The 15,481-nt window shown below is 37.7% G+C and overlaps 1 protein-coding gene across 12 annotated transcripts in view; it reads left to right on the top strand.

The window, feature by feature from the left end:
- SOX5 (SRY-box transcription factor 5) overlaps positions 1 to 15,481 on the top strand; it is a 1,162,090-nt gene that overhangs the window by 14,164 nt on the left and 1,132,445 nt on the right. For 2 of the 12 annotated variants that reach the window (XM_055572006.1, XM_055571998.1), the window contains exon 1: positions 12,564 to 13,358. The exons of the other annotated variants lie outside the window; for them this stretch is intronic. The gene's annotated coding sequence lies outside the window, so the exon portion shown is untranslated. Of the gene's footprint in view, positions 1 to 12,563; positions 13,359 to 15,481 lie in introns of those variants that run through there. 12 annotated transcript variants of the gene reach the window in all.

The raw sequence follows: 15,481 nt of genomic DNA, 5'->3' as shown, positions 1-15,481 counted from the left end.
CATCACCAGCTCCTGGAGTTTACTCAGTCTCACGTCCATCGAGTCAGTGATGCCATCCAGTCATCTCATCCTCTGTCATCCCCTTCTCCTCCTGCCCCCAATCCCTCCCAGCATCAGAGTCTTTTCCATTGAGTCAACTCTTCGCATGAGGTGGCCAAAGTACTAGAGTTTCAGCTTTAGCATCATTCCTTCTAAAGAACACCCAGGACCAATCTCCTTTAGAATGGACTGGTTGGATCTCCTTGGAGTCCAAGGGACTCTCAAGAGTCTTCTCTAACACCACAGTTCAAAAGCCTCAATTCTTTGGCACTCAGCTTTCTTCACAGTCCAACTCTCACATTCATGCATAACCACTGGAAAAACCATAGCCTTGACTAGACGGACCTTTGTTGGCAAAGTAATATCTCTGCTTTTGAATATGCTGTCTAGATTGGTCATAACTTTCCTTCCAAGGAGTAAGTGTCTTTTAATTTCATGGCTGCAGTCACCATCTGCAGTGATTTTCAGTAATCAACAAATATTTGTTGAGCACCTACTGTGAGCCAGACCCCACTTTAACTGCTAGAGTGTCTGTGATATGTGGAACAGGCACATACCTTATATACAAATCCTTGTATATCACCTGACTTTATGACTGTAAACTGTAGAAATGTATTTTGCAGGATTATATACAACATGGAGGAGAAGTGTCTGCTATTTTGGCAGGACAGCCAGAGGAGGCAGCCATGAGGAAGTCACATTTGAAGGATGGTTACTGAAGTCTCATCGAGGTCTCATCCCTGGTGGCTTAGATAGTAAAGAATCCTCCTGCACTGTGGGAGACCCACGGGAGACCCAGGTTCAATCTCTGGGTTTGGAAGATCCCCTGAGAAGGGAATGGCAATCCACTCCAGTATTCTTGCCTGCAGAACTCCACGGACAGGGGAACCTGGTATGCTACAGTCCATGGGGTTACAAAGAGTCAGACATGACTGAGTGACTAGCACTTTAATGAGAAAAAGGGGACAAGAGAAAAAACCTTTGAGACATACGAGTAGTATATGCAAAGGTCCCAGAGAGAGATGGGTGGGTGTGTTCTTGGAATTAGAAGGCCAGCATTGCTGGAGCAGAGTGACTGGGAGATGGACATTGATGAGGCTGCAAAGGTGAGTTTTCGAAGGTGACTCTTCAAATAAGAGTGATAAGAAACCCATTGAATAGTTTTAAGCAAGAGACTGATAAAATCTATGGCCAGAGCATGTAGACCAAATTTAAGAGAAGAAGGAATGGATTTGGCAAGCTTGTAAGGAAGCCGTTGCAGCTATTTACACAGAGAAAGATAGTGGCTTTGATTTTGGACTTTAGCAGTAGTATCAGAGATGGAGACGATAGGAAAGGTTTTACAAGCAAACATAGAGGGGAGGTCACCCAGTTTCAGTGCTTTGTATTTGCCCCCACCCCAATTCTACCAACCTAATGGAATATTCCATCTGATAATTAATCATTGTTTTCTTGTTCATAAATTTGGGGAAAAGATGTGTAAGTCCATCTGCTTCCCAGGGATGCTGCTGACTGTATCTATACCTCTTTTAGCCCTTGAGTATTTAAGCATAGTGGAGAAGGAAATGTCTACCCACTCCAGTATTCTTGCCTGGAAAATTCCATGGACGGAGGAACCTGGCAGGCTATAGTCCATGGGGTTGCAAAGAGTCGGCCACGACTGAGCACATCAGCAACATTCAAGCAGAGAGATTTGACACAAAACCTGTAGTGTCTTCTGTCTCTCTCTATATATTTGCTTTCATGTTTCTGAACTTTCCTTTGGTATATATCATACTTTCCCATAGATTTTCTGAAACACTACCCATCCCTTAATTTCCAAGTTGAAGTTTGCTTTTTTCACAGCATCCTTACAGAATCTACTGACTGATGCTTTCTCCTTGTGATCTGATGATACTTACATCTATAGCCACTTTTAAAGATTTGACTGTTCCATGTTATAAGCATATTGTGAACATGTCTTATCTTTTGAGAGATCCTGTGAGTTTGCCTAGGGATGTGGATTTGTAGTCCAGTATTATACTCCTATTGTGGCTCCTCATTTACATCTTTAGTATGGCAGCCTGCTTAACCTCTCAGTCTGTGATTCCTCATCTGCAGAATGGGGATAATTATATGTACTTCATAAAGCAGTTGTCTAGAATCAATGAAAGAAAGAGTATAAAGTCTATAAAACAGTCCTTGGCCATAATGAGTTCTGCTACATGATGACATTTTATGGTCATAAATGTTATTCTTTGAAATCAGAAACCTGTGTCTTATTACTACTTTTATCTACTTGGAGCTCAGTAAAAATTTATTGAGTTCACATTTAAATTTAAATTTATGTATCACTTCTGCCAGGGGATACAAATATAAGTACATCTTGGTTCTTGTCTGCACAAACCTCTACTTGATAGGGAAGTTAGTAACATAAACTGGTAATTATGTATCAGTGTGATAGGTATAGTGTTAGAGTATTTTGAGAGCAAGGAAGAGAGGTTGGGGAAGGTTTTCTAAGTGAATTGAAGGGTGAGTTGAGTATTTTATTAATCAATTAAATATATATTGAAATAATGTGTATATGTTGTGTAAAACTCAAAGCTACATAACAAAATAGCACACCTGTCTTATTGATGATCATGCCACTCCTTTTACTTCCAACTCTGTATCTGTATTTCTGAATAAAATGTTTATTCCTTATTTTCCAAAAAATGTGAGTTATTGATTGACTTCCTACTAGTTGGCCTTGTTATACTACTCTTCCCCCACCCTTGCTTCCTAACATCACACATATTCCTTTTCCCATTATCTCAATGTAGTTTCATCTCCCTCCTTTTTTAGAGTTAAATCAGTTCAGTAAACACAGTTACAGGAATTTCCTGGTGGTCCAGTGGTTAGCACTCGGTGTTTTCACTGCTGGGACCAGTTTGATCCCTGGTCGGGAAGCTAAGATCCTGCAAGCTGTAAGGCACCCCCAAAAGAAATAATCCCCCCAAAACAAAAACCCAAACAAACAAAAAACCAAACACACAGTTACTTTAACTCTGTAAGTGTTGTTGACCACTGAGGATATTGTATATTGATTACTTTTACTTTTTAAAGAACTTTTTTGGTTTTTCTGGAGTTAATAATGGTTTCTATTCAAACCCACAAGTTTTAGTAAAAGTGTTCAATGTTTACTGGAATTTCTGAGTCAGGCTTAAAAAGGGGGAGTAGCATAACCAGGGTAGACTTTGGGGGCAGTCAGCCGTGGTTGGAAAGATCATTTTATCACTGACATCATTTAGAATTATTCTTAGAATTAGATAATAAAAAGCCCATTGACTTTTAGTTAGTTATATTGTTGTTCTTAAAATTTCTGCAGACATTGCATCCACTTATTGCCTATGCTTGGGCACACTGCTCCTGCCAACCTGCCCTTGGTAAGGCTCTGAGTTAAGCTTAGAAAGGCAGAGGGAGGTACTCTGAGAAGGGAGGAAGGTATTCCAAGCAGACAGGACAGTGTGACTAAAAAGGCAAGAAGGTGAGAAATAGCATGGTGTGTTTGTGAAATTACAGACAGTGTGGTGTTGGTAGAACATAAAGTACGTGACAGGAACCAGCTGAGATGAGGCAGTGATGTTGGCAGTGGTCGGATCAAGGTGATCTTTTTGTCATAGACCCAAAGGCCACAAATTCTGTCTTGTAGGTCATGGGGAACCTTATGGTGTTGAATAATATGGTCTGTTTTGCTTGTGAATGAACTAATGGTATACTGGACAAAAACATGGAAAACTGTCTTCTTAAGTCAGCAATTAAAATGCACATTTGGTGACATGTTAGTACTTTAAGGGTACCCCACCAGTAAAGTTTGTAGAGCACACAGTCCTTTAGAATGTGTGCATGAATGCATGCACATGTATTCACAATTTATGTACATGTGTTGTACTGGACCTAACACTCAGCCTGCAGTAAACACTAAGGGCGAGGTTCAGTTTAATGACAGTTGAATAATAGTAGTAGTAGTACGTCAGAGTTCCCTGGAGACCAGCTCTGACACGTAGAGTTGCACGCATTGGGTTTATCGGGAAGGCTCTTGGGGACAACAGCCATGAAGGGCTGAGGAAGGCAGGATGAGCCTAAGGACTGTGATGCAGCTGAGGCTTCAGCTAGCCTATGCATAACTCTGAAACTGGATGGCTCCTCAGAGATGTCCTGAACTGAGGCAAGTGGGCCAGGCCTTTGTAACCATACGTTGGTTCTGGATGTGAGCCATCCCTGGGGAGCAGGGGGAAGTTTGTATGAGGGTAGTTCTTCAGAGGGGACTTAGATGTGAGTATTCAGCAGCCAACACTCTTGGAAGCTGGGAAATCAATGCCACTAAGAAAATCCCATGGATGGAGAAGCCTGGTGGGCTACAGTCCGTGGGATCGCTGAGAATCAGACACGACTGAGTGACTTCACTTTCACTTTTCACTTTCATGCATTGGAGAAGGAACTGGCAACCCACTCCAGTATTCTTGCCTGGAGAATATCAGGGATGGCGGAACCTAGTGGGCTGCAGTTTCTGGGGTAGCACAGAGTCGGACACGACTGAAGTGACTTAGCAGCAGTAGCAGCAGCAAGTAGCATACTACAGTACCCACTAAACGCAACCTTCTGAGACTCTACTTTTTTGAATTCCTATAGATTTTCCTTGAAATATGGCTGACAAAGGGGTAAGCAGTGGGTCTTAGAGATACAGTTCTGCCATTTTCCCATGTTCACTTGTATTTGCATTATTGGTATTACTTTGAAAACCTCTGGAGTTTTGTAGGATTATATTTTAAAATCATTTGTTAGCTTTATGTGAATTAATTTAGCTAAATGTTTAGAGGGTGTAGTCCATCATGTCACAATGTGTGACAAAGAAGACAGTGGCATTAACATTCAGTTCTTCTAGTTGTGACATGAAGGGCCCTGTGGCAATCTATTAATAGTTAGATTAAAAAAAGAAACACATGGATCATCTGGAACTTCCAGCTTTGGAGAAAATGTCTTTATGAAATGAGACCAAGAGAACATTTTAATTGGAGGTAGGATAGCTGATTGGACATAGACATATGGTGGTGGAGATGGTGTCTCTGTGTATTGACAAAGGAGGAGGAATTCTTGCCCAGTATGCAGACAGGAGTGAAGCCTAGGTTTTCTGGGTTCCCAGACGGGCATCTAAGTCAGTATTCTCCTAACTTCCTTTGATCATGTATGTACACCATCAATAAAAAAGAAAATATTGCTTTACTAATAGTAAGCATACAAAAAGAGACATTAAAAGGCCTGAGATAAAGAGGGAATAAGGAATATCTACATAATAAAAATGTATTTTCTTTTAGCATGCTAGTGGATTTTTTTTTTTTTTTTAGAACCCTTCTTGAAGACTTTTTCAGCTAGTTTTCTTGAGTGTAAGTTATATACTAAATAGGGGATAAAGTACTGGCGACAAACTTTGATGGTTTTATGAGTTTGGTCTGTGCAACTATTTAAATGTGATAGCATGAACTACAGGTATTAAAAAATAAGGTTTTAGAACGGGGTTCCCGATGGCTCAGTGGTAAAGATTCTGCCTGGAGTGCGGGAGATGCAGAGATGTGGGTTTGGTCCTTGGGTTGGGAAGATCCCTTGGAGTAAGGCATGGCAACCCACTTCAGTATTCTTCCTTGGAGAATCCCATGGACAGTGGAGTCTGGTGGGCTACAGTCCATAGGGTTGCGAAGAGTTGGACACGGTTGAAGCAACTGAGCACACACGAACACGAGGTTTTAGAACACAGTTGTGGTACTTTACGATATTTTAAAAATCATGAAGGGAATGTGTGTGTGTGTGTGTGTGTGTGTGTGCGCGCGTGCTAGCCAGGGTCATGATGACTTAGCATTTCCTCATGTCTAGCAATTCCTCATAATTAACTAGAAGGTTGGGGCCACACTGACACCATTACCCCTCTGAATATCTGGCTCTAATTTATGAGCCATATCCTGCCTAATACGCCAGAATGCTTTTGAATGTTCTCTCATTGCTTATTTTTTCTTGGAGTCATAGATTTATAAATCAGTTACATGCAACAATGAAAAGATGTCTTTATTTGTGTCTCTCAGCAGTAGAGAACCTAAGAAGACAAATCCTTTCATAAATGTAGTAAGTTTCTTCATGTCCTTTTGAAATTTTAAATGTTTAAAAGTACTTTTATAGCAAAACTCAGCCTTACTTTAAAGAATTATTCTAGATTTGTTTTGTGTCTGAACTTTGGATAGCTTCGCTTCCTTATTAACATCTTTTATTTTCTTAATCAAAGTTCATTTTAGTTGTGTTTTCATTTTATATTTAACAGTTTCTGCTTACAAAACGTTTGTTGCTTTGAATTTCTTGGAAGAAAGGGGATAAATACATTTCAGGTAGCATTATTACTTTTCATTAGAGATTAAAAGGTAGCAAGATTTGCAACCAGTATATAGAAGTCTTAATAAGGATATAGTGATCATGGTTGGATTCCCAAGAAAAAGTAATCACATAATCTTAAATATAGTTCATAAGTTATAAGGTAGAACCTCATTATGCTAGAGAATGGTACTTTTTAAAATAATAAATAATTGATTCCTTTTTAAATATACATTCAAATGATCTTTCTAATTATTGAGTGAAGGACAAATACTGTCTCTCAAAAAATATTGTGCCTTGACATTTTCAGGTGATTCCATCCATATTTTTATTCTGTTTATAACTATTTGCATATTGATCTTAATAGTAATTTAAAATTTACAATGTTGTTATATTTTACTGTGATTAACTATTATTCATTAATTTAAAGTGTGTTTATTGTGAGTCTGTTCTTTGTCACATATGAGATATGCTGACTAATGGGGTTACCAGGGTGAATAATAGAGATTTGGTCCCTGCCCTTATGGCGTTTCCAGTTTAGTGAGAAAAATGGAGATTAATCAGTTAATCATACTTGAGAGACATTCTCTTGTCTAGTGTAATTGTGACTGGCAACTGGATTGTTAATTTAAAAAAATTGCTAAAGCATAGAATCATAGAGAAATGACATATTCCCTATATATTTTAGCATTTTAAACAGTGTTTAGTCAGTTTGTTTATTGCTGTTCCATTGTTTATCAATATTTATTAATTTACCAATTAATTGATATATAGCTGGGGCTTTTAAGGATGAGTCTCGAGTGCCACTGCTTGTCATCTTGGATAAGTCACACTCGAGATGTACGTTCTATGGTTTTTGATTTGCTAAAAATGATAGGAGAGCTAAAAGGCAAGCAATTTAAGTGCTGAAATTGATCTTTAAATTTTTTTTTAATTTTTATTCTAATTTTATGAAGCTATTGAAACCTAATGTGAGTTTTTTAAAAATTTACCTTTATTCCTTCCAAAGCATTCAATCTAGTATTACAAATAACATCCTTTTTGCCCTCCTATTCTCTCACTTATGTAATGTTTAATGAATTTAGTCAATTACAGTAACAAATAGAAATGATATAAGGAGACTTGGATCAAGCAGACAAGTAAAGCAGTTAGAGCAGGTGTGTGCGGTGTGCTGGAGTAGCCTTTTCGCCAGTAGGGTACCATGGCTAATTCTATGTTTCACAGAGGGGATGGAGCACATGAGTTACTCTGGGGATTAGGTGAATGTAGGTTGGCTGTGAAGGTTTTACTCTAGGAGTCCGGAGGAGTGCTATGAAGTGTATTATGGAGATGAGTGTGGGGAGCTTTAAGGATATATTATAGGGTTGTTCAGTCGCTAAGGAATGTCTGACTCTTTGTGACCCCATGGACTGAAGTGCACCAAGGCTCCCCTGTCCTTCACGATCTTCCCGAGTTTGCTCCAATTCAGATGCATTGAGTCGGTGATACTATCTAACCTACTCACTCTCTGCCTCCCTCTTCTATTGCCCCAGAGTGGCTGGGGCACAGAAAAGAAGGGCAAAAGTCATGAAGAATGAGGCTGGAGGAGGGGGCAGGGGTCCTGTCACATAGGGTCTTGTATATGCTGCTAAGGTTCTGAGTTTTTATCATAAAAGTAAGGGCAAGTAGTTAAAGGATTCATATTTGCATTTTTAAAAAGATCATTCTGGCTGTTGTTTGGAAAATGGAATGAATAGGGCATCAGTTCTGTAGTGATTAGAGTAGTCTAAATAAGAAGCGTTGTCCTTGTCTCCAAACCTATTCTTCCATTTTTCAGGGCCTTATCCTGCTACAAGTGTAAACGGGTCCTTGAAATACTTGAGAAAAAGCAGAACCTAAATTCATCATACATATAAATCTTTCAGTATCCCCAAAGACCAGGAATAGTATTTTCTGTAGTGTACTTTGCTTACCATTTTTCCTTTTGTATTTGTATTTATATTCACAGTTCCAGCACGTCATGTTTTCAAGACAATAGAAAAAAAGGGGAAGGCATTCTTTTAAGCCTGTACCACACTATTGATTTTCTTTGAAAGGACAACAAGTGTGTTTATTTTATCACTGTGGGTCTAAAAATTAACCATGAAACATCATTTTCTACTTCTAAACTAAGTGTAACAAAGAAATGCTTTATTGCAACTTCATCAATAATTCAAATGCAACTTAAAAGAAACTAGGGCAGCACAAGGAAAAAAAGCACACTTGTTCCATAATTGAGTCGATTAAATAGTATTGAGTCCCATTGTCATATTCATATTGATGAAACAACTTTTATAACTGCAGAGACTCTAATAAGAAATAAGACCTCAGAATTATGAGACAATGTCATAGACATTTCTGTATTTTTTTTTTTTTTTACTGTAAAATACAAATAGCGAAAGCAAGCTTCTCCTTGTGTGCGATAATGAAGAAACAGCTTTTGAAAGGTGCTCTTATTGGGATTTTAGTAGTTTTCAAGGCTGTGCAGTAATAGCCCAAGCTATTTTGGAACTGTGCATACATTAGTGTTCTTGTGCAGCAAGATACACTAATGTGTGAAAAAGTATACGATCGCACCTTGTTTAAATTTGCAGTTTTTGTGCATAATCCCACAGTAAGCTCTTGTCAGGATTTGACTGCACAGGGGAGTAGAAAGTTTAGAGCAGGCTACAGATTGGGGTTGGGTGTAAATATCCAACTATGAAAATAAGAAATTTTAAAAATTACATTTTTTTGAAAGATCAAAAGAGTTCAGTTTATATGATATGATATGTATAAATCAACCTATGGTGAGTTTCGCCCATGGAAGCTTCAGAATATGCATAAATAACCTTCCGAATGAAGATGTATATCTGCTTTATTTTGTATTTGCAGAGTGTGAGTGAAAAGTATGGAGTGTGATTTTTAAAGACAATGATCACATTATAATTTATGCATTCATATTAATGTTGTTTTTCAAAATTGTCACCCAGAGAAGCAGAACCCTGATTCCATTGATGCCCTTGTTCAAAACATTTTGGAAAACTTCCTCTCCGAATTGTCTTTTGAATCATTTGCAAGCCTGACTAAAAACATCCATCTCATTACTTTCTATTCGCATTTTATACCAAGATTCATCATGCTTTTTTTTATTCACCAGAGTTGGCTATAAATGTCTCTCTGAAATGATGAAAATGGCTAAAATTGACTTTCAAATTATGAAATTTGTCACCATTGAGGATATTTAGAAATGTGTATGCATGTGTGTGGTACAGACTTAGAAAGCAGTTTCTAAAGGAGGGAGAAATACTTTGAATAATGGCTGAGCTTTAGAGTGAGTAAGTGGCCTTCTCAGGTGACCATTGTGAAGGGAAAGCATGTTTGGATGACATGGTATGTTTGTTTAAAAACCAGTCACATTACTTTTTAATGACCCTGTATATTAGTTTTCACAATGTATACAAAGAAAAATGCAAATATGCCTTTTGGAATGCAAGGCCAAAATATCTTACATAATTAGTAGCATATTTTATTAGTAAGACAATTAAAGAATTAAGCAACTACAATGTTAATTATGTGTTGGCAGATTCTTCAGATATTGGTCTTTCCATAAGAATGTCTCTGTATAGTTTTACTTTATCTAAATACTGTCCTTTACTATCTGATCCTTACGTATGTGTATTTCCATTAGCATCTTACGTAATTCATACTTATTTTCATGTCATTTGAATGTACTAGTTGGTAGCATGTGAAATTTTCATTTCAGTTGACCTCTTCCTAGTAAGTAATTGATGCAGTTTTCAGAACTATTAGTGCTATTTTCTTAACCATCAGTAAAAACCCAAATAGTCACATGTACTTGAAATGTAAAATAATTGGAATGACTTCTAAGTATTTTCTTAGTTTACAAGAAACCTGTGATCATTCAGGACACCTCACACACAGTATGTGTGTTAAATGACTTATGAATAAAATGAAAATGAATTAATAATGTACAGATCCAGAATGACCATTTACCTCCAGTTTGAACATCTCTATTGTGTTCTTTTCTTCAGTGGGTAGGAAATGAAAGAAGCAATCACTGGAGAGACTCAGTTGAATAGTTTTTATTTTCCGAGTATTAGATTTGGTATTGATATTAGAAGGAAAGCAAACAGCTCGAATATAAATTTGCCATGGTTGGTTTTTGTGACCATGAAAGGTAAGTGAAGATTAGATGCCCAAAGATCACAGAGAGTTTAGGACAGCTTTCTGAGGCTGGGCAGGACTCTTGTTGGTGAGTAAAGTTTTATTGGAACACAGCCATGCTCATCCATTTACACATTAGCCATGACTACTTTCAAACTGTAAGAGCAGAGTTGAATAGTTGTGGCAGATAGTATACAAAAATATTTACCCTGTGGTCCTTTAAGAAAAAAATAGCTGGACCTGTAAGATCAAGGACCACTAGTTGTACCTGACCTCCCCATCTTTATGAAAACTCCAAAGCATTTAGAGAGCCTGTTTGGAAATTAGAGGCAGCAGCCACAGAATATTTGGAAGATGGCTATGATCCATTTGTCAGAAGATATAAAATGATGCAAGGTTTAAGAGAAACTCAAAGCAAGAGTGGACCCTATAGCAGGTCTGGGCTTGGAGTTAGTGCAAACAGTTCTGCCCCTTAGGTCATAAGGCTCAGCAGAAGCCCAAAGGTAGTTTTTGACTTCCGGCTTTGGGTGTCACTTGGTAGCTCTTTGAAAATGAACAGATTTAAATGGAAGCAACCTAGATGTCCATCAGCAAATGAATGGATAAAGAGGTTATGGTATAGATACACAATGGAATATTACTCAGCCATAAAAAGGAACACATTTGAGTCAGTTCTGATGAGGTAGATGAACCTAGAACCTATTATACAGAGTGAAGTGAGTCAGAAAAAGGAAGGTATACAGAATATCTTTATATATATACATATATATACAGAATATAGAAAAACGGTACTGAAGAATTTATTTTCAGGGCTGCAATGGAGAAACAAACATAGAGAATAGACTTATGAACATGGGGAGAGGGGAGGAGGGGGTGAGATGTATGGAAAGAGTAACATGGAAACTTACGTTACCATAAGTAAACTAGATAGTCAATGGGAATTTGCTGTATGGCTCAGAAAACTCAAACAGGGCCTCTGTATCAACCTAGAGGGGTGGGATAAGGAGAGAAGTGGGAGGGAGTTTCAAAAGGGAGGGTATATATGTATACCTTTGGCTGATTCATGTTGAGGTTTGACAGAAAACAGCAAAATTCTGTAAAGCAATTATCCTTCAATAAAAAAATTTAAAAAACTGGTGTTTGAATACGAAGATCTGGTATATACGTTTGCACCACTTTTCAGTATATCTAACACACCCTTCAGAGGCAGTAAAGACTTGTAGTTTAACATGGTATGCAATTTGTATTATAGTGATTCTTTTATCCTGGTTAACTATGTCCACATTTCTTTTTTTCTGGTTTTGTGATCCTGAATGGGTTTTCTTTTGCTGAATGCCTTTATCTTTGACTGTTCTAAAAATTCTAAAGTCCACTGTTTATGCAGGAATTGTTCCAGACTAATAGCTACTTCCTTCATATTAAACACCTTAGTTAGTTTGCATTAATGAACTTGGGTACTGCTTTGTTCCTTTTTCCAACAGGGGGAGCAGTTTTGGGGACTGAATCAAGCTTAACATGTGCTGTCCCTTTAGTTCTTTGGAAACTTTATTTTACCTATTAACTATCATGAATTTTTGACAACAAATGTCATATTGGAAATTCCATTGAAGGAAAGTATAACATTGTGATAATGTTTACTCACAATGTAATTATTCATCGACAATTTCTAAAATCTGTAATAAATTAGAAAATAAAACCCCAGTAACATTTTGGTTCCTCATTAAGAAAAGTAGATTCAGAAAGCTTATATTATAAATGTATCATTGTACTGCTTACCAAAAGTTAGGAGTTTTATTCTTGTAGGAGTTAGGCTATTAAGTAATGTTTATATAATCCTGATAAACATTTCTCCATGACTGAATTTTGAGTGGAAAACTTTCTTTCCTAAAAGGCTCTAAGTGAAAAAAAAAAAAAAAAAAAAAAAAGCCTGTCCTCTGACTGTGTATCGTGTGTGTGTGTGTGTATGTGTGTGTATTTAGATCCATCTTAATACCAACTAATGCCAACATCTGGCAGAGAGATGGAGAGATCTGGGAATTTGTTGCTTGAAACCCTGGGACAAAGTGTTCTGCTCTGACCAGCAAACATAGTTGTGGACTTGAACTGGAATCTTCAGGGGCAGAAACGTCTTAAGTGTCTGGAAAATTGGCCTGTTGAGTCACCATGAAGGCACTAAAACAAAACTAATTTTAAGCAGGTCAAAGTTCAGTGATTCCCTCTGGAATTCAAACTTTTAAAAAGAGTCTCATGTTTAAGTGAAAAGGGTCAAAGTTGATGCACTGTTACAATGTTTTGAATGCTTTCCCTTAAGAACAGCCACCCAGGCTGGGATTAGCATGAGGAACTGCAAGGCTGGCACTTCAGCGTCTGGGTTAAAAATATTTTAAAGCAGTAAATGCAGTCAGTACAGAGAGATCCCTGGGAGCCTTTCTATTCAAAAATGTGTGAGCTCAGGGCAGCGACTGCAATGTAATTTAGGGCAGTGTATGCTTCATAGCTTTGGAGAATATTGCTTCCCGCTAATGTTCCATCGGAGGATGGTAGGATAGTAGTAATTTTAGAAGGTGGTATTCCTGTTTGTCTTACATCAAAAACTTCAGAATAAATAAAAGGACAAATCAACTGAACAAGAAATGTAACTATGGAAAAGTACCAATGAATCTAAATTTGAACTGAACAGATACAAAATCAGCATGGGTGTAGGAATATTTTTAAGGCGGAAGCTACGGCAAAAGCGACTTCCCAGGGAATGAACTGCACAGGTATGTACGATGTGTGGCAAATAGCCTGCAGAAACTTTGAAGAAAGTGCCTCATCAACACTGAGGTCCTTGAACTATGACCAGACGTACTGCTGTTGAATATTTGAATTGAATTATTTTAGAAAATGGAAACATAGGAGATTTAATTTCGGTAACTGGCTCAGATGATATGTAGATATCTGAGGATGCCAAGGAATTAGCTAGTCAGAATTCCCTGAATGAGATTGTACTGGGATCATATGGTGCCCTTACCCTGAAGTGTGTGATTCCAGCACTTTTGATATTACCATGTTATGCACTGCAGCTAAATGCAATTGACTAGGTATTTTCTCAGTCTGAAGATCTTGTTGCTGACTCCGATGAGACCCAAACAGCATTCTTAGACATTAAAAAGAGCCTGTCATTTTATGGGTTGTGTCTAGGAAAGGAGAGAGGAACATTTACTCTGCCTTCAAATTTAGAGACTCAGCTAAAAACTGCAGCTATGAAATTTGGCTGGTGTCCATTGTCTCCTCAACTTCCTATAAAACTTTGGTTGTTCGTATTAGCTGTTTTCTTTTTCCATGAAACCAGTTGCAGAATATTTCTGTTACTCTTCATCATAAACCTGTGATACTCCCTTTGAAAAAGCTTTACTTGTTTAGTTATTTATTCAGTAAATACTGGTTATCCCAATTTGAGGAATTACATTTTGCATTGTTTTGACTGTCTCAAGAGATATGAACTCAGTCATGTCTGTTTATTTTAATGAGATAAGCCAGTCTCACGTGATAATTTTTATCAAAGCATAGAATAAAAATGCATGAGGAGGAAGGAAAATCCAAGTTATTGTATGATATGATGACTCTCTGTCATATAGTTTTTAATTGGAAAGTAAGCTGAGCTGAGCTGAAAGATGAGAGGATGTTTTGCATGATTCTTTGTGTTTCTTTCACTAATCAAGATTGATAGAAAGTGGTCTTTGATTTGGATCTTTGAATTCAGTTATATTTATAATTATTAAGATGATAACTGCTGCTTATTTTAATGTAGTAATACAGAAAGAAGAATGAGAGAATCAAATATTGCAGAGGTTAAATAGGAAAAGTAAAATGATTTAATATAGGAGTAGTTTTAGGCTAAGTTCTTAGATTTCTTCGAATCTTAATTATGGACCAGCAATTTAAATTTTTGAGCAGGGAATTTCCAAAACAAAACAGACTCATGGATTTAGAGAATGAATTTATGGTTGCTAGTGGGGAAGAATTGGGGGAAGAGATAGGGAGTTTGGGATAGACATGAAGACACTGCTACATTTAAAATGGATAACCAACAAGTTCCTACTGTAGAGCACAGGAACTCTGCTCAATATTATGTGGCAGCCTGGATGGGAGGTGAGTTTGGGGAAGAATAGATACGTGTATTAATAATATATATGGCTGAATCCCTTTTCTGTCCACCTGAAGCTATCATGACAGTGTTAATCTGCTATACTCTAATATAAAATAAAAAGTTTTTAAAAAGACAAACTATATGAAGAAATACAGAAACCTCAGTATATGCAATATTCTAATTTATTATTTCAACAGGACTAGTTAACAGTTTTATCACAAACGACCTTTTAAAAAATAGTGTTGCTCTGAACCTTGGCCCCTTTACGTGTCTCTGCGAGGAGAACTTTGGAAGAGAAGAGTCTTCAATCTGCCTGATAGTAAACTATCGTGACTGTTCTTGTTTTCCTGCATCTCCAGGCTCTGTCAGCTGTTAAACTTGCGCCAGCACACCGCTGGCTCGACACGCTGTGCTGATCCTTTTGTTTAACTGGCATCGCTCTCAGCTTCCCCACTTAAACCAGCTATCACAGTCCTCTAGGTCAACCAGATAGTTTCCCTCATCGCAAGCTCACCTGAACCATCTTCTGAGGTAGGGCCTGTGATTTCATGTCAAATCGCCACCTCAGTGGGGAGCTTCTGGGCTCACCTCTATCTTCCAAGGGTTAACAGTAACCTATAATAATAATTTGGTGACACAAAACGCTTCTTTTTATGCATTACCTATTTCCAGAGGCCTAATTTAGGTTTGTATCAAAATGGATATCACAAACAGTACCGGCTTCCTGCTGAGAAGCAAAGTGCTACTGAGAGA

The sequence above is a fragment of the Bubalus kerabau genome, chromosome 1 (assembly GCF_029407905.1).
Source record: "Bubalus kerabau isolate K-KA32 ecotype Philippines breed swamp buffalo chromosome 1, PCC_UOA_SB_1v2, whole genome shotgun sequence".
Taxonomy (NCBI): domain Eukaryota; kingdom Metazoa; phylum Chordata; class Mammalia; order Artiodactyla; family Bovidae; genus Bubalus; species Bubalus kerabau.
This window is presented reverse-complemented; position numbering and strand designations above follow the sequence as displayed.